Below are 25,252 nucleotides of genomic sequence, written 5' to 3'. Positions count from 1 at the left end.
TGTGAGCAAGACACCTTTTGGGCATCTAGAAAGGAATTTCTGTACTGCTTCAGAGCACTGACCTACCCACCTTGTAGCCCATCTCCACCTGTGGCCAATCTCTGATGCTTCAGAGGAAGGTGAGAAAATCCAAATGCATGTACCCAACTGTGCATCAGGGAGAGACCTTCCTTCCTGACTCCTGCAGGCAACTGGCCAGAGCTCTGAAGCAGGAGATTTTATTAGAGTTACCCTCATTTCTGATGTTTTCTACCAGCACTAATTACAGCTGGAAGTGTTCCATTTTTTTTTTTTAATAATTGATGGACATCAATGTTTATTTCAGCCTTATCTATTTCCATTTTCATAGTTGCAGGAAATTGGGGAGGGGTCCATTAGTTAAAGCTTTAAAACCATTAAAACACAATCTGTTAACATCACATGTCAAAATACAGCTAGTGTATGCCCTTATATCACACTCGATGTTCCCAAGCAGCACGGCTCTTACTTTGCCCGTCTGTAAAATCGCTATCAGTGGGACTGTTTTTTCGTGTATGTGTGTGCGTAGCTGTGTGTTCAGTGAAATCAATGTTTACTGCTAAAAGTATCCTCCTTCCAACACCTAGCTATTGCGAGCATCTTGCGGCCAGTGCAGTCCTGTTTTCCCCAGGGCCCATTAAGGAAGGGAACAACAGAGCACTCATGACAGGACCCAAGGCCAGAACGGACCTCGGAGAAGTTCTGCTGCTCAGCAGCACGGGGCCATTTGAAGTTTCTTCTGAAGATGCTGAACCACCTCTAAATTGAATTCCACGCTTACTCTTATTTTTTTAATCCACCACTCCCTGTTTCTGCAGTGGCTCTGATGATGAATTCAGATTTAATGTCAATTAGAACTTGGTTTATGGGACAATTTAGAAACTTTTAAAAAATCCCATTGTTTGTCCCTCCCCCTTCACCCACTCCCAATTTTCCTGCTTCCTGGAACCAGGAAGTGCTCTCACAATGGGAATAAAAGTACTTTGATTTGTTTACACTGAGCTTTTGTCTCCAGCCAGATAGGCAGGGACCCCCAGAGCTCTCCACAGATATGCCTACCCTGCAATAAAACACCCCGCACCAGTCTGAGCGTGCTCACAGGGCTTGGACTGCAGTGCTAAAGATAGCAGCGCGCGGGCTGGAGCCCAGGTCATGGGGCTTCAGATCCCGGGCTCCTGCCCAAGCGTCTAGCCCCAGAGCCACAGCCCAAGTCAGCCGACCAGGCCTGCCACGCCACACCATGCCGCAGCTCTTTTACTGCAGTGTAGACGTAACAGGAGGCAAACAGGTGAGAGTGGAGTGGGACACATGGTCAGGGAGCATCCAGAGGAGAATCAAATCCAATCAGGTGGCCTAGGGTATGTTGACAACTGTCACCGTTTCCATGACCCCTGCCTGGGTGGAGCTGGCAAACAACTGAAGACAAGCACGCCGAGAGAGGCAGAGATTGCTGCTCCGCTGGTTTGGGTGTAGACTGGAAGAGATTTTGCTCCCGTCACTACAGCGCTAGCTTCCAATATCCGGGGAGCTGCCAAATTCATCAGGGGCGTTGAAATACAGTTTGGAGTTGGTCGCTGCAAGCCCTGCCAGGGGATCAAGGCAGGATTTGGAGACGTGTCACTGTGGGACAGAGCACTGCAGGAGTTCCACCATACGGACACTCCTTCCCGCAGCAGCCGGGGATTATGGAAATACCTCTCTTGCTGGGATGTTTCTACCAGAGCTTGCTTTGCCTCCGATAGCTTCCGGGAGAGATTTCTGCAGTGTTGGCATGGATGCCCTGGGGCTCCTTCAAGAACAAGGATTTGTTTGGGGCTGTGTGAGATGGAGGGAGGGAGACCAAAGGGTGGAATCCCCCAAGCCCTCCTGGGTGTGAGTTGCAAACAGGTTTTTTTCAGATGTTCCTGGGAACTCCCCACACTCAAACTTATCCCCAGGAGATAAAAAACAAAAAGTTGATTTGGTAAGTCCAGAACCCTCACTTTGGGGAGCTGGTTGAGAAGGAGCGTTGGCTTCTCCATGCTGTCTTGGAGAAAACCCAGGCTGGAGGCAGACTTACCACCACTTATTCTAGGAACTACTCAAAGATTTCTCTGACCCAAGCAAGCCTTACCAACACACCGCTATATCCACTGGCTACACAATCAGCAAGCTTGGGGCTGGTGCTGGAGACTGAAACTCAAGCCATTAGGCACAGAGACATTTAGCATTAGCAGGAAATCCCAACCTGTGCAACTAAGTAGTTAATAAACCTGACGTTAAAAGCACAGTTACTACTGGGAATGTAACCACAGACCCTAGTATCCTCACTGTGCTGTTGTCAGTGGCAGGGAAGTCGGAGGAGAGATCAGTCATGCCTGCTGCATGCAATCTGTAGCTTCACAGCAGCTATTTATCTGGCTGGCAGAGATGGAACACAGAGTGAGGTTAAGGAGATAAGAGAGTTATGTCTACACTATAGCTGGGATCGGGATCGATGCTCTGAGATCGATCCACCAACGGTCGATTTAGTGGGTCTACTAAAGACCCGCCAAATGGACTCCAGTCGACCCCTGTACTCTACCCCAGATGGGAAAAGTAAGGTAAGTCGACGAGAGGGTTTCTGCCATCGACCCCACGGTAACTTGGCCAAAGGTTACGTCGACTCCAGCTACGTTATTCACCTAGCTGTAGTTGCGTAGCGTAGGTCGGCTTCCCGCGGCAGTGCAGACACAGCCTCCAGCTACGTTATTCACCTAGCTGTAGTTGCGTAGCGTAGCGTAGCGTAGGTTGGCTTCCCGCGGCAGCGCAGCCACAGCCAAGGCTGCTCAGTGCTGTGTGCTCTGCCTCCAACACACAATGTGGGACAGGACATTGCTCACTCCAAAAGGGGAGTAGCAGAAACTCTCCTGGGGGAATTCACCCGGCACACAGAGAAAGGAGGCTGCACCTGGGGGTAAGCAGCAGTTGTTCAAAGACGAAGGGTGGGGCTACAGATCCGTGTCCCAGGATTACCTCATGTCCAGCTGCCTTACAGATGTGGCACCACCCCACCTCGGGCCCTTCCTGGGGAGAGAGGAGACGATGAAGCACTGTCAGGTGGGGGATCCTCAAAGGCGAAATGACTCTGGCTGCTTCTCTTAGACTCAGTCCTCGGGACGGCCAGACCCAGATTGCCAGCCAAGCCCTTGGTGATTCGGCCACCCAGTAAAGGCTCCCTTCGTTTCCTACCAGCAGGTGTCTCCGGTGACAGCGTGCAGATAATTTTCCAGCACTGCTGCCAGAGGGAGAGGAGAGCACTAGAGATGCGGTGGACGCTGGCTATGCAGGAACCGGTACAGCCTTGGTTCGTAAGGCTCAGGATAACCCCTTGACAAAAGTTAAACCCAGAGACCAGCCTGGACCAGGGGACAGAAATCCATGTGGACAAAAGGGGACGAGGCCGGGAAGTGGGGAGACAGAAGCAGGGGCCACACGCCCCGCAGGCGAGCTAGGGCTGCGCCGCAGCGGCACTAGAGCACAGCTGGTGAAGACGCTCTGTGCTGACAAGAGAGCTCTGTCGGCAGAATGACCCCACGCCTGCAGCAGTGCTTAGCTCCGTGCAACGTACATCACTCGGGGCGGCTTAGTCACACTGCTGAGCGACACAGATTTTACTGACATGACCTGTAGTGTGGGCAAGCCCCCAGAGAGAACACCTACACCGGGGAGTAATAAAGAAAAGGGTTACGGACTGAGCGGCTAAGGACAGTGCTACCTCGAAAGGGAGAGAGCCGCTTCCATGTAATAGCTGGGGAAGATGGAGCAGAACAGGTGAAGATTATCGTTTGCTAACTGTAAATAAATCTGTCTTAAGTGGTAGGATGATCATATTCCAAAAACATAGTTATAAACGAAGTATTCAGAATCTGTACAGCATGCAGCAGAAACCAGTTCAACTATTGCTCTAATTCAATCTTAAGGGACCTGCTTGTCAACTATTTCTGAAACATTATAGTTTAGCTAACATCTGTATCATAGCAAAGCAGCCACTCCAGCCTTAATGCATGGGCCATCAGAAAAACAAAACCTGCTAAATCGGTTTCCTTTACACCTGGATTACAATAAGACATTCACATCAACTTTGAAAATATGGCGGCAGTCCTCCCTGTTAACTGAACTCGTGACATTGCAACTAATTGCTTCACGTGCTGCAAGGAGCAGGTGCTCATTTCAAGACATCTCCCATAGCTGTGTGCATTGTGGGAAGACAAACAGTTGCTTCTGTCTGGAATTTATAACACCTGATCTCACCAGGTTTCAGCTCCTTTCTCAAGCGAGTGCTCTTGTCGTTAAGGTGCTGGTATTCAGCAGGCGCTGGCTCTAGCATAGACTCACTATGGCACCTTAGGCAAATCTGAGTCTCCCTCTCTGGGCAGAGTGTTTCCTTCCTCCCAGCATCTGTCTGGAATGGAAACCGTTCAGAGCAGGAAGCCTCTGTGACTAAGTGTACAGAGAACACCCAGCACAGCAGGGCCTCCCGTGCTATGTGATACAGGCACTTCCCTCCTTGACAAAGGTGAGTCAGGCTACACTGCCTCCTTCCAGACGCCACTGGCCCCTCCGCATCAGATCCTAAGCATCTCTGGACCCTTTGGGTTCCAAGCAGCTGCTCTTCCCTGGAGATTCCCCAGCTTGACCTGGCCAGCATTCAGGGTACAGCAGGGGTCCCCAACGTGGTGCCCGCGGGCACCATGGCGCTTGCTGGGCATCTAAGGGTGCCCGCTTACTGGCCAGCAGATGAGCATCAGCCGAAATGCCGTCGACAAGCAGCAGCATCCAGAGGCGTCGCCGCCGAAATGCCACTGATTTTCGGCAGTATTTTGGCGGCGACCCCTCTGGATGACGCTGCTTGTCGGCAGCGACACCTATTGACGTTGCCGCTTGTAGGCGGCATTTCGGCAGATGCTCGTCCGCCGCCACGGTCCTCCATGGCTCGTCATCTGGTGCCCGCCAGACGAAAAAGGTTGGGGACCACTGGTGTACAGGGAACTCAGGGATGAGACGACACTGCCTCCCCAACCCACCCCCAGAACTGGGGCCTATAACTCATATCTTCTGAACGGGGCACAGTGGGGAACTGACCAGCATGCGAGTTATGCTCACGTGCCAACACAACGGGTTGAACCCAAGAGGTCTTGATTGTATTTATCCGTACTTTGGCCCATGTTCTCCCTATGCAGCGATCCCACAGGACTATGTTATTGTGTACTAGGCATCTTCCAGGTTGTGCCAGGCGCAGGGTCTAGACAGGGCTACCAGCTCGAACGTGTTGTGCTCTCTCCAGAGCACTCAGCCTGGTTGAGCTCACTGTGGCACCACATACACAAGCCCTCAGGCGTATTACATATAGACCCCGTCCCTGCAAACAAGCTTATTTCAGTCATAACTGAGTGTTGTTCCATTCCCGACCCGTAAAGGAGTTAGACTAAAGCAGTGGCTCTCAAACTTTTGTACTGGTGACCCCTTTCACACACCAAGTCTCTGAGTGCGACCCCCCTCCCCTTATAAATATATAGAAAAGTGTTTTTAATTTAACACCATTATAAATGCTGGAGGCAAAGCAGGGTTTGGGGTGGAGGCTGACAGCTCACGACTCCCCATGTAATAACCTCGTGACCCCCTGAGGGGTCCCGACCCCCAGTTTGAGAACCCCTGGACTAAAGCAAGTTTCAGCAACTGCTTTCACGCCTCCATTTGTGTGACCCTTTTCCAAAAATACAGGAACACTCTCCAAGCAGTTTTCTGATCAATTTGAGAGTCAAACAGAAGCAGTCTTCACATTGTGAAGCCAGGAACGAAATGCCCCCACATCAGAGATTTGTACTCACTATGCAGATTACAAATAATACATTTTAACGGAAAAACACCGAACAACAAATACATTCCTGAACTAGCAACAAGCCACTCTGAAACCCAAGAGACCATTATCATGGCCAAGAACTTACTGTATTTTCAGGGGTTTAAGAAGAATTTCAGTTGATGATCAAGATGGCATAGATTAGATATGGGAGGAAAGCAAGAACTTGATTTTGAGGGGAGAGAGACCATTCAGCCAATAGAAAGAATTTTCTCCCCTTGGTACTAGAAAGAACTAAAGAAAGCAAAAGGAAAATAACTTCTTGCCCTGCATTGAAGAGTTTCCTAGGATGGTTCTTCTAGAAAAAAAAAAACTGAGCACTTCATAATCCTCTCAAGATTAGTGGCTGGGGAGCAAGGATGCTCCTTTACTGTAGAGAGGCTATTAAGGAGGAGACAGAATCTTTAACAGAAGCAGATAAAAATTATACTAAGGTTAGACTGAAGTACCGAATAGCAGAAAACTCTGCCAGCCTTTCCCTCCCAAAAAGATTGCAAACCTTTGTGAAATTAAATTTGTATCTGGTGTAGTGAAATTAAGTTTTCCTTGCAGACAGCAGGGCATTCCACTCTCCTCCCTAGAGTAAATTAATTACAAAGGAGGAAAGGTACATGGAGCCAAGGGAATACACTTGCCAATACAGTCATGCCCAAGGCAAGATCAGTCGAGCTCTGCTGCCGCAGAGAAGAGGCAGCGATGAACCTTTGTGATATTCACCAGAAGTTAATGGATATTAAGGCCAGAAGGAACCATTATGACCTAGTCTAACCTCCTATATAACAAGCCAGAGAATTTCACTCAGGGATTGCTGCATCAAACCCATAACTTCCGGCCGCATGCCTCGGAGAGAGCTGCTCTGACTTTAAAAGCCTCATCCACGGCATTTGCAGGTAAGTTGTCCAATGGTCAGTCACCCTCACTGGTAAAACTGCCTTTTTTCTAGTCTGAATACACTGAACTTCACCTACCATTGAGATCAACTTTTTAATGTAAGACCCTCTTTGCAAGATGTAATCTCAGGTCCTAAAGCCAGTTTTAGATTAAATGATACACCAAGGTATTTCATTCTGTACAATTAATGTGTGAAGAAGCCATACAAAATTCAGTTTGATAGGCTGCCTTAGAGAATAACTCTTGTGCTTTCTATTAAGTGCATCAACTGATGACAACAACTTATTCTACTGGACAAATAATATTTTCAGATCTAAGTTTTAACGTTCATCAGCATAAACAATAAACCACCTCAGTCTAGTACTCAGTATCTGAAAAAGTCTATTAGTGAAAATGGCACCATTACTCAACGTGACAGCTTCTGTTTAAGGATTTATAATTAGTGTATTATGGCTTTCAAATAAGCCACAGGGCTACTTTTCACTATGAAACTTCTTATGGAAGATTAGTGTATTTCAGCCTCAGCCATCAACACTTCCTAACCTACAAGGCCAGATGCCTTCCATTCACAGCAGCACTGTTTCAGATCATGCCAGCCATGTGTATTTAAACAAATGATCAGAGGGGTACTGACTCCAGTTTGCTGGAATCCTCTGAAAAGAGCATTTGGACTCCAGAGCCAGATACTCCCTCAAAACTTGTTCTTCATGCTTGGATCCTTCATACACGGAAGCAGATGCATAGCGCTACCAGCGCTAAATGTTTAGCACCTTTCAGCAAGTTACAGCGGAATGCAAGCTGAAACGGTACTAGCATTTAAAACACTACAGACAGCCATTGAAATGATTAAACTATAGTAAGTGCTTGCGGGGGAGTGGGGAAGGGAGGACCACAGTCCAGCTAGTTTTTAAAAAAAGAGAGAGTTACCATATGTCACGTCGCTTCACTCTCTAACAAAGACAGCTAACGAAGACTGAATTATATTTACATCCAAGCACTCCGAACAAACGAGAGCCACAGCTAACATAGGTTTCTGAGCAGCAGCCGTGTGAGTCTGTAGTCACAAAAAAAAGCAGGAGGACTTGTGGCACCTTAGAGACGAACACATTTATTTGAGCATAAGCTTTCATGGGCTACAGCCCATGATGAAGTGAGCTGTAGCCCACGAAAGCTTATGCTCAAATAAATGTTAGTCTCTAAAGTGCCACAAGTCCTCCTGCTCTTTTTACAGCTAACAAACAGTGACATTTGATCAGGAGCACAGATGAAAACCATGTTCAGCAGGATTTGGTTTGCTTCAGCTAAAGCTACTCGCTTTGCATATCGGGCTACAGCATCAGAAGCTACTACAAAAAATAAGGGAACGGTCTCTCTCTCAAGCATGCACAAATTCATATACGAACTACCAGCATCCAGGGCTACCAGGAAATGTAGTAAAATTAAGCTGAGGTTATAATGCTGGCTCACAGAATGAGACATCCTTACCTTTCCTCCTCCTGTTCTGAGAGGAGAGCAACCCTGCTCCCTTGCATAGTCCCAGGACTAATGGCACCTTCACCCAGACCCACGCCCAGAAAGTTAATCTGGAAATCCAGCATTCCTCTTACAATTGCAATTCTAAACAGCAAGTTACAACACTTCCTGCCAGCAAATGAGAATATGCTGACGGAATGCTACAACTTAAAATATTCTTCCCGGGAAGCTAGCATTACGCTGCAAAACATTTACCAAAAAAAGCTGCACATTTCTCCCACATCCACAACAGCCACTTCTACCGCTGCTTCTCCAGACCCTTACAAGTGTACACAGTTCAAAACTGGCCTGTGTACTCTGTAATAACTATATAAATAAAAAGTCCAGCTACTTTTAAAGAACAAACCCACGCTGTCTGTCCTATAACTCTATCGACAGGCTCCACATCAGACATCACAAGCAAAAGGCAAGTTACCAAGCAAGCATTTTTTATTACATTGACTTGATCTCTGACTTGATGCACAGAAATACAACCACCATCAAGGTTAAGTGAGGCAGGCTGTATATGCTATTCATGTTAAGAAATAGCTTTTATTAAGCCCCTGTTTTAGAGGGCCAGCCATCCCCACCCCCGCTTCATGCTAGCAGGGGAGATTACTCCACCTGAATAAAACTCTCAGGTGACTGAAGAATTTAGAGTGTTAAAGAATCAGTGGTCATTCTGAAGATTAAAATACTCTTGCCAACAAATTTTCATTGCATTTTATTAACAAAAATACTTCGGCCAGGAAAATGAGTGATCTGGTCTCAACTGCAGCTGAGGAGCACACAGCACAAGTCAGGAAGAGAGCGAGAGAAATACAAAGGTGACTTTAAATCTACCTTTTGTGCTCCCTTGATCTTGGGTTGGCTGTGCACCAGGGCAGTCCCACTATGCACGTTAGAACAGTCTAAAGGCTGCTCTAACTTCCACGAACTGGAAGAAACAGGGCATATAAGGACACCCCAGCCATGCATTCTACATCGGGTACAGGAGTGGATAGCATAGGCTGGTGTAACTGGTTGCCTGAGGAAGTACACAGTAGTCCTGTCCTTTTCCTTGAAAAAGGAGGTTCAGGAGATAACTGTGTCGACCCTGAACTTTTTGAGAGCACTACGTGCAGGTAGGAAGTGTGCTACATAGAACAAAATAGCTAGTCTAGGCAAAACTACTTAAGACACTAAATAAGATTCATTTTTTATTTTTGTTTTAAAAAGATAATCCTTATTCCCCCAGCCTTCTGCCCAACCTGACAGCAAGCCTCACTGCTAAGGTGCAGGTGTCCCTTAGGAATTATCTCCATTCATGTCACCACGTACACTATGCATGCTGTTCTCGGCAGGATTTTCCTTCAGTAATACAACTTATTACCTATGACATCTAGTCCTTACCTGGTGGCTCTATCCCAGAAGTGTAACTGGGTCCCAGACCATAATTAAAATTTCAGTTTACAAACATGCAACAAGAAAGAAGAAACTTACAGAAGGTCACTAGCCTGAACTGTTTTCTCTAGGTTCTTTGCAAGTGAGTTGCAAATGACAGCAAGACTGAGATACTGCAGATTTACCACATGGGCTTTCAGACATTACAAAGTCTCTTGGTATCACGTGGTGTCCTTTATAAGTTCTCTCTGTACAACTAAACTCTGGATTTCCTGACTTATTTGCATGCTCCCAAGACAAGCTCTGAACTCTAAGTACCAGCATCTTCACTCTCCAGACAAAGGTCAAAGGGGCTACTGAGCACTTGAATACCAGCTTCTTCCAATCTCCTCCTCTGGCTACACCAGCAGCAGCTCGTGTGGGGGAAAGGGCTTGAGACAGAAGCAGGGATGAAGCAGGCACAGCCAAACCCAAACACCCTACAGCTTCTGAGTTTGCTGGATCCTCAATAATGTAATTCTTCCTTCTCCCCTGTACCTAGACCGTCTGAATCTGGTTCAGACCAGCACGATGGCGCCTTTGAAAGCTGAGCATTAGCAAGACAAGGAAGCTTGCAGTGCTACTGCCTATGCGATTCCCATTGTCAGCTGCCAGCGCTTCACTGCCGTAGAGAGCAAGCTTTGAATGTACCATCAGTGCATAACACAATACACCCCTTATCTCTTCACAGAGCTGTAAAGACATGAGTATAAAGAGGGAGGCTAAGTGTTAACTAGTGGTCCTGTACCTTGAGAAGCAGTTAGCTCTCTAAACCTCTCTGAATCCAGTACTGTCAACGCATGTGCAATTCCGCTCGAAAACCTCAGCCAGCATTGAAGCCAGTGCTAGTCATCCCAAAGTCATGCTCTGAGCCACACCCTGGAGCCAGAGCATCTCTGGGAGCCAGTGGAGTAGACAGTTTCAGGAACACTCCCACTTCACTTCCTAGGGCATGCCTGGTCAGATCTGGTTTCTCCTGTTCTTGCACAATAGAAATCTTACAGCCCACTCAATATATGATCTCAAGAGGGGAAAAAGAGCCTTTCAGGGAGATTTACAGAATGTGTCTGAAGTGACTCTGAAATTAGGATGTTGTCAATTTTGTAATTAAAACCATTCTCCAAATTCTGTAGCTCGCTACCCAAAGCGGAGGTGTTTGCACACGCAGAGAGTGTATTTTAGACAAGTCTCGCTCTCCATATGGAGTATTACTGGGAAGCAAATCCATTTGTCAATAAGACAGAACAATCATGCTTATCTGAGATAGATGCCAGTGATACTAAGACATACCAGTTACACACACACACACACACACACGCCAGTTAATCTCTGAACTGTCACATTCACTTCTGACAAATTACTTATTTCACACAGTGCAACTACTCTTAATGTTAACAGTGCCACACCCTCCCTAAATGAAGTAAATTTTAGACATAGGGAAACTCAGGCAGAGCAGTTAAGAGATTTGCTCAAGGCCAAAGAACAATTTAGTCAAGAACCGGGGATTAGAACGAAGGGCGTGTCTTCACTGGCAACATGAAAGCGCTGCCCGTGCCTTGTGTGGTCACAGCGCAGCACGAGGAGAGAGCTCTCGCAGCGCTCTAAAAAACCCACCTCCACGAGGGGCGTAGCTCCCAGCGCTGGTGCACTGTCCACACTGGCGCTTTACGGCGCTGAAACTTGCTGTGCTGGTTTCACACCCCTGAGCGGGAAAGCTGCAGCGCTGTAAAGTGCCAGTGTAGACAAGCCCTAAGAAATTCCTGGCTCCCTGCAATGCTCTCAATCCACTAGGTGCCCAGATACTGTCCAGCAGCAACTGGACAGACAGACTGACCGTACCTGCTCCTGTAAGAGCCAGCCAGACCATCCTAAAGGCGGACAGAAATCCCCGAGAGGTTTAAATTACAAGCACTGAAGCCAAATCTGAGCCAGGGAACTAATTCATCCAGCATTTAGAAAACCCCAGGAGGGCTTGGTTTTTAATCCGGAAAGGCAAGGTAGAAGAAAGAGGAGCTATCGACTTCTTTAAAAGCCTTTGGAGGCATGATGCCCAAACCAACAACTCATACCGGTCAGAAGCAGAGAAAGCAGGACTTTCAGTTCAGAGGATGCTGAGGAGCAGCCCCCAGAGGACTTGCTGGTTACACAGCAATCGCTCGCCTTGTTTCCAGCTGCTAAATTTCATTTTAAAGGCAACAAAATGCATGTTCGACACTCCCCTACAAACCCAGCCACGTAAGCAGCAGCTGCAGCTGCCGTAGGCACAATGTGGTCACACGTGGGAGAGGGGAAAGTCCAAAGCATGAGATTCCATGTAACAACTTGCCCCCTCTTTCCTCAGAGCTCAACACACCTGTCAGAGGGAAGCTGGGCGAACGCACCCACTGGAAAGCAACCAGTTACCCTGGGTTACAGCTGGGTGAAAGTCCTACAAGGTTCTTCAAGTGTCCAGGTTAGGGAGTAGGACCCCCATTCCAGTGACCCGCAGGCTCCAGACAAGGGGAAGCTGGTTATTCCTGTAACCATGGGGAGCTGCACAGCTACCTGCAGGGCCAGGTGCAGGAAGCCAGGACCTGTTGGGGTAAGGCTGGAGACTGGAGCAAAGTTTGTATCAAAAGGATTAACGAGTTTTGTCATGGATGTCAATATTCACAAATCCCCAGGAGCACTAGAGCAGGGCCAGAGGCCTCCAGGGAAGGAGGCACTGGTGGCATCACTCCACATTCCTCCTCCCAACCTTGGCAGGCTGCTGGGGCCAAACTGGCCACCTGCACAGTTTAGAGCAGCCTTGGGACTGCTCTAACTTACACTGACTGACAAGAGTCTTGAAAATAACACTCTGCTAACCAGGATCAGTGGCCTGGCTCCCAACCGACACCTGACACACATACCAGGGCGCCCCCCCAAGCCAGGTTAGGCTCTGCCCTAGAGGAGGCTAGTTAGCTGCTGCATGAAGCCCGTTTGTGCCACTGAAGCAGCGCAAACAGAGCTTGAAGGAGGTGCGGCTCCTCCAGAAATTTCAGGGTCATACACACACAAATCTCGGGGGGGGGGGGAGGAAGGTGGCTGTTGTGCCACTCCAGTCGCCATCAACTTGCCCTTGGGTCCCTGCCCTAACGTCAGAGCTTAAAGCATCGTTCACCCAGCAAAAACAAGGCCGTCTGCCCTGCTCCATTAAAGGCTTCTCACGTTCAGGATCATGGGCCATTCACAGGCTGGTAGGTGTAGTTAGGTTCTCAAGAAAAAACAAATGGCCCTACTAGACAGAGAACCAGTGGCCAGGGAAGAGCAGGTCAGAGGCTGGAACTCAGGAACAGGACCACGTGTACTACCCACTCCTTCGTCTGGCAGAACGTGCCAAAGGTCTGGTTGGCAGGGTTTTGGCAACTAATGCTTGTCGTCTCTCCACCCACCTATTATTGACTTTGACTGGGATCCATGCAGAGCCGCAAACAATTCAGGACAAACTGTCACCAGAGTCCTGTGTCGTGCACACCAAGCCAGCCCAGGGTTCTGGAGCACGGCCAGCTGGCTTCGGTGGCAGCTTCATTTACAAACTGAATTCCATTAAAAACCTCAAACAGTGTCCTCTCCTCTATGATCTTTTCATATCAAATTCCATTTCACGTCGCTCCTCTCTTCCTCCCCCACCCACAGAGTCAGTTGTGGACATACTGCCTAATTTTATATCAACATAAAAGGTGTAGGAAGAGTTTGACAGCTTGGGAGCGGGTGGAACACCAAGCTTAACTTTTGCAGTTGCCCTCTTGAGGTTTCAGAGTTAACACCTCTCAGAGCTATTGTTTCAGGCTGCCTGCACCAGGAAGACACCATCATAGCGCATTCAAGGATTTATTCACAATCACAGGGGCTAGAAGTTTGTGTATTTGCCGTTAACAAAGGTTACATACTGGGGTATGATTCCGCAGCTCACAAAGGATATTAAGGACTACGTTCCACTTCTCCGCTAGCCCTGAATATCAGAGTTTGGTGTAGTAGCTAAACCCCTGTTCATTCAGGGGAGGTGATCAAGATATTCCAGGAGGCTGAAGGTGTAACCTGAACACAATGCAGAGGGCACCTCGTTTCTTGCTATTTCGTAAGCAGAGTCTCGAATAAGCTCTCCATAGCCACTCATTTCCTGACGGTGATAAGCGGGAAGCATGTCTTACTGTTAGGAGTGAATCACCCACTTTTTTACATCTCAAAAATGTAAGGTGAGAAGCATGGAATGGAGGGGATTGAAAGGGGAGGAGATCACGCTGTCCAGAGAACCCAGTCGGAATCTCAGATGTGCTCCTATGTGCAAGGGGAGGAAGTCTCTCCTCCAGTTTTTGCTTACAACATTTCTGCAGATTTCACAGCAAGCAGCAGTTGTCAGCTAACGATATACGTAGCAAGGCCAAACTGCAGAGTGCTCAGAGTTTGCTGCCCACTGGGACTGGTTTAGACAGGCATCTGAGCAGGGTCACAGGGCCAGACCTACATCAGCAATTTGGGGGAATCCCCCACCTCTGCTCTACCAATAGGAGATTGAGGAAAAGCAGAGCGGGGCTTTGTCTTATCAAAAGGGAGGTGAAGCTAGTAAGAACTTAAGCATGGAGTATTTTTAGCCCAAACCAAACTTCCCCTGCAAGGTGCACTTTGTGCTATAATCAGTGAGCACAGCAATTACAGTAAATTGGTTGCTCAGAAAAGGCACTTCACTGCTGGAGGGAGGGAGAGCTGAAGGGGGGAGGGGGAGCTGAAGTTTACAAAGGACAAATGCAAAAGGAGCAGATTTAAAGAGACAAGCACTGAGCAAGGAAGAGGGAGTACCTATTTCCCCAGAGTTCTCTGTGCAACAGGAAGACCAACAAGAGACATGGGCAGATTTAGGCTCAGCTACGTCTCATCTAAGTACCACTCATCTTGCTGCTCAGGACACTGCATCATCACCTCCAAGCCAGCTGCTGGACTACCAGGGGTGTTATTCTGCTCAGCCATAGGAGGTGAACGTAGAGGCTTGTTTACATGGGGAAACTGACTGGAACAGCTCCTCGCTTGGACACAGTTCTGGAGTAGGAGTCACTTGTACTGAATTCCAAAACTGTGTCCACACAGGGAGCTGTTCCAGTGTAGACAAGTCCTTCAACAGTTCACACTTTGAACCCAGATAGAAGGCTGGGTCTTCACAGAATGAGCTTCACCTTCTGCAAGTTAACCCAAGTGCTCCTTAATAAGTGTAAGGAGCAAAGTCTTCTTTTGACATGCAGCAAAAGTGTGACATTTGTGATCATTTAAAACCAGTCAGATACAATCAGCAGTTAAAACTGGCTTTTCAGTATCCCAGTGTGGGTCTGAGGAGAGAGGAAGAAATTGTCCTTGCCGTTCAGCTTTCCCTGTCACAAGGGATATTCTGCCATCTGAACGGCAGCAACTTAAGTCCGCACAGTTACCAGCCATTTGTGCTTGTATCTTTCATTGCACAAATTCACTTTTGAAATAAAGACACTGAAATGTTAACAGGCACTTTAAAATGTAGACCTCATTTTAAGTCAGATTTACAGATTTTGTCTAACATTAAACACGCCTTTGTTTTGTTTATTTTTTCCAACAGAACCCGGCGCGGAACTGTTTGGTCAGTAAGTGACTGCAGAAGCACTATATTAAGTTACCAAGCAGAAAGCAAATTGCTGCAATGGACAAGGCAGGATTGCTATTCAGGGAACAGGCTGTGGCTCTGCCGATGACTCATGACTACAGCAGGAATGGCAATTAGGCATCACCTGACCTCCGGTCTTACAGAATCTCTCTCTCCAGTTTGCTAGGAGAGATCTTTACGCTAACACAGCGTGAGTAGAGGGGAGTTGTGTGAGCAGGTATTCCACATGATGGAAAATGCTGCCAACACAGAATATTTCACCTATTAATGAAAAGGTAGAAGTAGTAACTAGACCCATTGTTGGAAGCATTCTTACAGAATGCACACTTGTAAAATTGTATGCAAATTCTAAAGTAACCCCACCATAGCCCCAAGCAGGATCCACACCTTCACTATGACAAGGGCAGACTTTGAACTCATCAGTATCTCCAGGTGTTAAGAACAGGGTGACTAGATGTCCTGATTTTATAGGGACAGTCCCAATATTCGGGGCTTTGTCTTATATAGATGCCAATTACCCCGTCTCAATTTTTCACACTCGCTATCTGGTCACCCTACTTAAGAACCCCTGGATTTTATATAGCCAGCTGTCAACCACATCAGTCTTAAGTGCCTCTAGTAGCTAGCCTCTTGGTTCATTGAAGCCAAACTGGTCACGGTCAAGTCAGGAACCAGAATCATGAGCACGCATGCCTCAGATATCTTGGAGCCATTTCCAGCTATTTAGCTCAGGACTAGATTTTCTGGTTTCTGCTAAAAATTGTTCCATCTAACTCTTAAGTCCCTGCTGGGAAGTCCACTATGACAATGGCCCTCTGGAGTAGTGAGCCCCAGGCTGTTTGGTAGCTCGCTCTGAACGCTTTTTTAAACGCTTAATGGGACTCAAACTATCCCAGCTCACACATACAATGCAGGTCATTATCTGTCAGACTGCGAGTCTCCCATCACCATAGCTCTCTTGATGTCGTTAATTAGTTAACTGTCCAAAGCATTCAGGCCCAGGAAGAACTGAAATGACTTCCAGCCTTCCACATTCCGTGCAAGAGTTAGTTCATAAATTACCCCTAAGTTCACATTAGCAGTCATGTAACCTGTCGCTGTAGAATAGAGAAGTCAGGTTTCTCTCTGCCTCTTACAGCGTGGTGCTCAGCTGGCCACGTTACGGCACAGCAGCAGTAGCCCACGAATCTCTGGGATATTTTACATTAAAATATTAACTTACCAGATTCCCCTCCCCATGCAGTCCTGTGACCTGTACAGACTGCAAACCATTGCCACTCGGGTCACCAATGTGGTTGTCACATGCACAAGGACTCTCTCACCAAGAAGTAGAGTTGTTCCCGAAATGTTCAAGACATCTCTGCCGGCCAAATGTAGGCTGCTTTCCATCAGTGCCTCAGCTCGCCCAGGGGGTGCTGAGGTGTCACAGGGCTCAGCTAGGTACCAGTGTCAGCTAATCCCAAGTCACAAGGCCGGGGGCAGTAACAGTGCACAAAGGAGGATTTTATAGGTCACTTCCTGGTCCAACACCGCTGCAGGTTTCTGAGGACTCTACAGGAAAATAAGTAAACATGAGGCTTATTTTTGTCCTTCCCTAAGGCTGCACACCTCTGTAGGCATCTCCAGGGCTTCCCCTGAACCTGAGGTGTTTAGTCCTACTGCACTTTCGCTTTCTGATCTAACGCACTCCCTTCCCTGAAGCCTGATTTTTAAAGCTTGGTCTAAACACAACATTTTAAAGGGTTTCAAAGTGATAGCCGTGTTAGTCTGGATCAGCAAAAAGAACGAGGAGTCCTTGTGGCACCTTGGAGACTAACAAATTTATTTGGGCATAAGCTTTCATGGGCTAAAACCCACCTCATCAGATGCATGCAGTGGAAAATACAGTAGGAAGATATATATATATATATATACACACACACACACACACACACACAGAACATGAAAAAAATGGGAGCTCCCATACCAACTCTAATGAGACTAATCAAGTAAGGTGGGCTATTATCAGCAGGAGAAAAAAAAACTTTTGTAGTGATAATCAGGATGGCTCATTTCAAACAGCTGACAAGATGGTGTGAGTAACAGTAGGGGAAAAATTAGCATGTGGAAATTGTTTTTACTTTGTGTAATGACCCATCCACTCCCAGTCTTTATTCAAGCCTAATTTAATGGTGTCCAGTTTGCAAATTAATTCCAGTTCTGCAGTTTCTTGTTGAAGTCTGTTTTTGAAGTTTTTTTGTTGGAGAATTGCGACTTAGGTCTGTAACTGAGTGACCAGGGAGATTGAAGTGTTCTCCGACTGGTTTTTGAATGTTATTCTTGACGTCTGATTTGTGTCCATTTTTTCTTTTGAGCAGAGACTGTCCGGTTTGGCCAATGTACATGGCAGAGGGGCACTGCTGGCACATGATGGCATATATCACATTGGTAGATGTGCAGGTGAACGAGCCTCTGATGGTGTGGCTGATGTGATTAGGTCCTATGATGGTGTCCCTTGACTAGATATGTGGAAAGAGTTGGCAACGGGCTTTGTTACAGGAATTGGTTCCTGGGTTAGTGTTTTTGTTGTGTGGGGTGTGGTTGCTGGTGAGTATTTGCTTCAGGTTGGGGGGCTGTCTGCAAGCGAGGACTGGCCTGTCTCTCAAGATCTGTAACAGTTAGGGATTGTCCTTCAGGGTAGGTTGTATACATTTTAAGAGTAGTTTGCAGTTTTAATTTCCTTAGAAAATTTCTCCAGCTCTTGAGGAACATGTTATTTATTGGCTTATGCCACTTCCACCTTCCTAAAACACTAAGGCTAATGTGAAAAGAGGTCTGGTTTTTACATAGCGACCTCAATCTCGAGGTCTCCACTAGCATTGAGGCACAGGTAGTTTACCTAGGTGTAGTTATTAGTGGCAAACCCCAGGTGGCAGGTTTTGGGTTGACTTCAGCAAGCTACACTGAGGTAAGAGCTATATATGACTTGTTCCACAGGGTATACGTGATAAGTTCGCTCTCTCAATGTTAAAAAACAAAAACAACAACCACTTTTTGAAATGAAGGCAAAGACTTAGTGTAAGATGGCTGCAGTCAAACCAGACCCCTCACTTAGCAGATTTGCTACTCAGTAAGTTTCATACATACTTCATGGATTGTGTTTCACCTTTACTAAGCCTGTTTTCTAACTAAGAAATTAAAGAGATTCTAAAGCATACAAAACCTATTTCGACTGGAAGAACACAACTCTGCTTTGCAGACATATAAAACTCAAATATCCATTGTGCATTTTACCCTTTATCAGTATACTGACAGTGCGTCAAAAGCATCCAGTGTGCATCAAAGCCAACGCTAACTCATGTGCATTCTATACAGAAGACTTGATGTACCAAAGGATGGTGTACTCTACACGTAGCATGGTATTGCCCCTCCTACCCTCTGCTGAACTTTTGATGGTTCCCCTAAAGCAAGACAGAGCCTTTATCATGAAGCTGAAGCATTGACAGGTGGGAAGATAAAAGACTACGGACTAGTCAGAAAAGACCTTTAGATCGCACCAAAATCTCCAGATGTTCATATGTGATGGGTGATGGACAAACAAGGGTCAGGGCTCATATTTATCTAACCTGTGAGGCCTCTCCTCCCACAACCCTCTGCCCCCTTTCTCCTTCAGATCCTCCCCAGAACAGGGCCTTACATAACCCCAGTACACATACATCACCAACCATGCTAGCTTTGATCTTTGGAGAAAGGGCAGAGATAAGCCTTCTTCACATCATTCTACAACTGGCAGATGTAACTTGATGCCATCTCTCCAGGAGGGCTGAGGTTACAGGGGTCAACACTTCCAAAACCTTCCCAGCTGGACACCAGCAATGCAAGTTTTGCAAACTCTGGGTGGTGCATTCAAGTGCACTGCATTTCTCTGAGTTCTTGATTTAATTAAGCAGTGGCAAGCACCTAGGGTGACCAGATGTCCCGATATTTAGGGCTTTTCCTTATCTAGGCACCTATTACCCCCACCCCCATCCCAATTTTTCCCACTTGTTATCTGGTCAGCCTACAAGCACCCAGGAGAAATCCTGAGCACAAAATTGGATCAACAAGGTGGTGTGATTCCTGGGTGGGAGCAAGATTGTGCTGGGACCTCCCCTGAACATTCTCCCCAAGGAAAGGACTGTGGCGTCCCTCGCCAAACAGCGCAGAGCGATTGTAAGTAGAATGAGCTGCAGTCTGGGTTAGAGATTCGGTCACAAGAGCTTTAATGACATGAAACAACACATCCAGGGTCCAGATCTCCCCCTCCACTCCGTAGCATTGATGGAAATCGGGGCCCAGGGATTTGCCTTCCCGGAGGTGGTCTGGTGGAAGTTATATCAATAACATGGTCACGGCGCCACTCTTTCCTTTTCCTCCCGCCTTTGTTCATCGCACCTACCGGCTGAGTCCTGTCACAACCCAGACTCAGATTTTAGGAACAGTAAAAACAATGAGGAGTCCTTGTGGCACCTTAGAAACTAACAAATTTCTTTCGAAAGCTTACGCCCAAATAAATGTGTTAGTCTCTAAGGTGCCACAAGGACTCCTGGTTGTTTTTGCTGATACAGACTAACACGGCTACTGCTGAAACCTGGCCTCTTTTTACTGTGTTGCCACAGGATCCAGCTCAGTGGGACCCCGATCCCCAGCTGATAACCGTGGGCACTACTGCAATGCTAATTGTAGTGAAACATGCTGTGCTGGCAAACCACACACGTGTTTATTACATTTACTCCTGGCTTAAGGTAAAGCAATGCTCAGGTTATTGATTAAGCACAGGCTAGGCAATAGCGCACGTAGCCCCTCCAATAGCTCACGTAGCCCCTTCACCAATTATGATATATTGCACAAAGGGAGATGGCTATGGGTGAACCAATCAATATGTTACAAGTAACTGTGATCTCATGCTCTTTGTTCTAATTACTAATAAAAACCCAGCTCAAGAGAGCTCGGGACGCCTGCTTAACAAACCTCTTGACTCCGCGTCTCCTTGATCCCAACATCTGGTGACCCCGACGTGATACACCGGATCCCGAGGACCCCTGCTCATCCGACTGGAATAGTCTAGGTGCACCCGCTGGAAACAGCCACTCGTGAGTATGGGGAGCGATTTATCAGTGCCACAAAAGGCTCATGCTAAGGAATTATTTAAGCTCATTGAGGGGAGCGGTTGCCCAGCGGTTACGCTGCGGCATGTAGAGGATTTTGTTAAGGAAATAGAATGTCAATGCCCCTGGTATCCCGAAGAGGGATCCCTGCAGCAAGAAGATTGGCAAAAGATAGGAACACAGCTCTTTGAGACACCGAGAGCAGCAGTACAGCACCTGCTCATGTGGCAGCGCTGTACTGAGGCAGTGGGAAAACTGGGGCCACAGGCGTCTCTCACTGCCGCCCCGCTTCTCGCGCTGACAACACCGCCTCCGTACCCGCGGGTGCTACCACCAGCGCCTGCGGTGTCGGATACGGGGCAGCGGCCCTCGGATCCCTCCGTTAATAAAGGAACTGATCAGCCTTGTTTCCGGGGGAATCGTGGGGGCTGCGTCCGGGCGGCGGTTGCGTTGGCGCGTGAGACGGGGGAATTGAATTTGGAGGAAGAACATCAGTGGGAGGGGGAGTTGCCCATGTTAATGCCTATAGCGGCAGGAGTCGATGCACAGGGCAATGCCGCCAGAGAGTGGACGGCGCTACCGTATACAGTACTGAGGGAGGTGAGAAAAGCTATCACGGAGACAGGCATCAGGTCTAATTTCGTGGCAGGCATTTTAGAAGGAATTGGAAATGGCTACATTATGGCTCCACAAGATTGGAAAGACTTATTTCGTATGGTGCTGACCCCCGCCCAGTATATGGTGTGGGACAGTGAGTTTAGGTTAGCTGCTGTGGGATACTCAACCCCAGCTGCCACGCCTGACCAGATTTATGGAGCAGGCCAATTTAGCACTATAGAGGGACAGTTGGAGTTAGACCCAGATACATATATTCGTACTAAACTTAGTGTTATGAGAGCTTTCAGAAGGGTTCCCGTAAGTGGGAAACCGACTAGGTCTTTCACAGCCACCCGGCAGCAGCCTGCAGAGCCGTATCCGCAGTTCATAGATAGGCTCAAGGAAGCAGTACAGCGGCAGGTTGATAACGAGGAGGCACAGACAGAGCTTTTACGGCGACTGGCCTATGAGCAAGCTAATGCTGATTGCAAGAAGGTACTGCAATCTATAATACATCGCCCCTCATACACTTTAGCAGACATGATTCAGGCTTGCGCGGATGTCGGTAGTCAAACCCATGCTATGGCTCTTTTGGCGGGGGCTATAAGACAAGGTAATAAACCCACGGGAAATTGTTTTAATTGCAAAAAACCGGGTCACTTTAAAAGCCAGTGTAGGGCACCCGGAGGGGGAGCACATAAAGGAAGACCCCAGGAAGGGGGTAGGCCCTCCAAAAAATGTCCTAAATGCAACAAGGGGTATCATTGGGCAAATCAATGTCGATCAGGACTGGGGCAGGGAAACCAATAACCGGGCCCTCCCCGGGCCCTGGAAAAACAATGGGGGCGGAAGAATTGACTACAGCGCAACCGGCAACGACCGGCAGTGCTGGAATAGATTTGTATAATCAAGAAGAAAAATCCTCATTCTTACCGGGGGAAGTTCTTTTAATGCCTACTCAATTAAAAGGGCCCCTTCCTGAAGGGACGGTGGGCATTATACTCCCTCGGTCATCAGCAAGCAAACAAGGAATTATGGTAGTTCCAGGAGTGATTGATGCTGATTATCAGGGAAAAATATATGTTCAGTATTGGAGTCACCTGCCTTTTACTTTAAGACGAGGGGACTCCTGGGCACAAATGATACTGTTGCCATATGAGCTCCCTGGAGAAAAATCACAGGTAACACGTACAGGAGGCTTTGGATCAACCCGTACTGAAGGCGACAGCGACTCTTCCTTTCACCCACAGGTGGCGGCGTTGGTACACCGAATATCCCTGCACAAACCTCAACGTAAGTATAACCTCCAAGGTAAGTGGCTGACCGGTTTGTTGGACACAGGGGCGGATGTTTCTGTCATAGCTGAAAAGGATTGGGAACCTAAATGGCCCTCTGAGATAGCCCCTGCGGTATTCGGGGTAGGAGGAAGCCAAGCATCTAAAAAGAGCTCTCAATGGTTACCGGTAAAATCCCAGGAACAAGGTCCCATAATAGCATATATTCAACCCTGCATATTGCCTTTACAGTTTAACATTTGGGGAAGAGATTTGTTAGAACAGATAGGGGCAAAACTGGTTTTGGAAGATGAGTAAGCCTCAGGCTCTTCCGTTACAGTGGAAAACTGATAAACCAGTCTGGGTAGAACAATGGCCGTTACCTAAAGACAAATTGGAAGCTTTGCAGCAATTAGTTGAGCAACAATTGAAAGATGAACACATTGAGCATACTACAAGCCCGTACAATACTCCTGTTTTTGTAATTAAGAAAAAATCAGGAAAATGGAGGCTCCTTCACGATTTGAGGGAAATTAATAAAATACTAGAACCAATGGGCCCCCTGCAGTGTGGCCTCCCCAATCCAAATTTAATCCCTTATGACTACCAGGTAGCGATAATTGATTTAAAGGATTGTTTCTTTACAATACCGTTACAGGAAAAGGATAGAAAGTATTTTGCATTCACAGTGCCAGTCCTGAACAATGCCCAACCCACAACACGTTATCATTGGAAAGTGTTACCCCAGGGCATGTTAAATAGCCCTACCATGTGTCAGTATTTTGTAAACACTGCTCTTCAACCTTTCAGAAATAAGTTCAAAAAGCTACTTGTATACCATTATATGGATGATATCTTAATAGCCGGTAGGCCCCTACCCACCACATGGAAAAGTGAGTTAACGGATATCTTAAGTCAATCGGGTCTGGTAGTAGCCCCGGAAAAAATACAGGAATCCGAACCTTTTCAATATTTAGGTCATAAAATGCTTGCAGCATACTCCATGCCCATACTTCCAAAACTTACCTTGCCAAAAAAATTAACATATGTAGTACTACAGCAAATTCTAGGATCCATAAATTGGATAAGACCGTATTACAAGATTCCCACTTCTATGCTAACTCCACTGTTTAATGCCCTAAAATTAGGAAAGCAACCGGGAGACATAATATCACTAACAAACGAACAACGGGAGGTAGTGCATAAGGTCAACGAAGCCATGGCAGAAAGATGGGTAGATAGAGCAGTACCTGACGTGCCCCCATCCTTAATGATTCTTGGGGACACTAAGCAATTCATGGGGGCATTACTTCAACATACAAGTGAGAGAGAATTTATCCTCGAGTGGATGTATTTACCACACACACACAAAAACACACTCGTCCCATTGTCTGGAATGTTTGCTCAATTAATCACTAAAGGACGCAATCGAGCACTAAACTTGTTTGCCATGGATTTAGTAAACATTATTATCCCCATCCCCATCGCCACCTGGGAAGTTGCATGTATGCACTCGGAGGAGGTGCAAATAGCCCTAGCCAATTATGTTGGGTCTGTAACTTACCATACTCCCAAGGATCCTCGTCTCCAAGTTGCTCAGCATATTCCACTGAAAGTATTCTACTTGGTATCTCCCGTTCCCATAACAGAAGCTCTTACCATTTTCACCGATGGTGGCCCCTCCAGAGGGGTGGTTGCTTGGAAGAAAAATGACCAGTGGAAATCCCAGTTTACCTTACCGCAACGCTCTCCTCAGCGTGCGGAGCTAGCTGCGTTAATTCTTGCCTTTAACACATTTTCTGATCAACCAGTTAACCTCATAACGGACAGTTTGTATGCTGCCAATGTTGTTAGTAATATTGCTTCTAGTTGTGTTACTGCATCTTTGGATAATAATTTGCTTGGTTTATTTCTTTCCCTACAACTGATATTACGTCACCGACGACATCTATTTTTTATCGCACATGTTAGGAGTCATCAGCCTTTCCCCGGAGAAATCTCACAAGGCAATGCCTATGCTGATAACGCCTTAAAGGCTTTCCCCTGCTCTCCTATGGAAAGTCACTCCTTACATCACCAAAATGCTAGGGCATTGGCCAAGCAATTTTCCATACCACTATCTGATGCACAAGCGATTATTCAGCAGTGCCCTGAGTGTACTGGAAACCTCACAGGACCCGCTATCGGGGTAAATCCTCGGGGGCTAGGTGCAAACCAATTGTGGCAAATGGACGTCACTCGGTTCCCACCATTAGCTCCCTGGTCCTATTTGCATGTAGTCATAGACACTTATTCTGGCTATATATGGGCAACGCCACAAAAAGGGGAAAAAGCCAAACACGTCTGTAATCACCTCATTCGTTCCTTTGCAGTGATGGGAAAGCCATCAGCTTTAAAAACTGACAACGGCCCAGCCTATTGCTCTTCAGCGATGGCAGCGTTCTGCACGCGATGGGGAATCACGCATACCTTTGGCATCCCATACAATTCCCAAGGACAAGCCATTGTAGAACGAGCTAATCGCACATTAAAAACTGCCCTCCTGCGGCAAAAACAAAAAGGGGGAATTGTCCCCGGCAGCCTGACAGAAAAGGAAGAATGGCTGGCTCAAGTACTGTTTACACTCAATCATTTAAATCTATTACCTTTCAATTCTCAATTTTTCACCAGGGCACAACGGCATTATCAGACAACCGAAGTTCTTCCTGCTCCAAAGGTAACCTATCGTCAGCTACCTGGCCCGGAGTGGAGCGGACCTGTGCCACTAATCACCTGGGGGCGCGGTTACGCAGCTGTATCAACACCAAGCGGCCCGCTCTGGGTACCTGCACGATACGTTCGACCATACAAGGATGGCGTGGCATCAGGGACTGAGCAACCCCATCCCTGA

General features: G+C 47.2%; 1 protein-coding gene across 3 annotated transcripts in view; it reads right to left on the bottom strand.

Moving 5' to 3' along the window:
- The window catches only part of PLS3 (plastin 3), an 88,661-nt gene that overhangs the window by 44,342 nt on the left and 19,067 nt on the right, over positions 1-25,252 (bottom strand). Inside the window, exon 1 of one of the 3 annotated variants that reach the window (XM_045029949.1) lies at positions 16,588-16,605. The exons of the other annotated variants lie outside the window; for them this stretch is intronic. The gene's annotated coding sequence lies outside the window, so the exon portion shown is untranslated. Of the gene's footprint in view, positions 1-16,587; positions 16,606-25,252 lie in introns of those variants that run through there. 3 annotated transcript variants of the gene reach the window in all.

The sequence above is a fragment of the Mauremys mutica genome, chromosome 9, assembly GCF_020497125.1.
Source record: "Mauremys mutica isolate MM-2020 ecotype Southern chromosome 9, ASM2049712v1, whole genome shotgun sequence".
Classification (NCBI taxonomy): domain Eukaryota; kingdom Metazoa; phylum Chordata; order Testudines; family Geoemydidae; genus Mauremys; species Mauremys mutica.
Note: the sequence above shows the minus strand (reverse complement) of the source record. Positions and strands in the feature narration are given on the sequence as shown.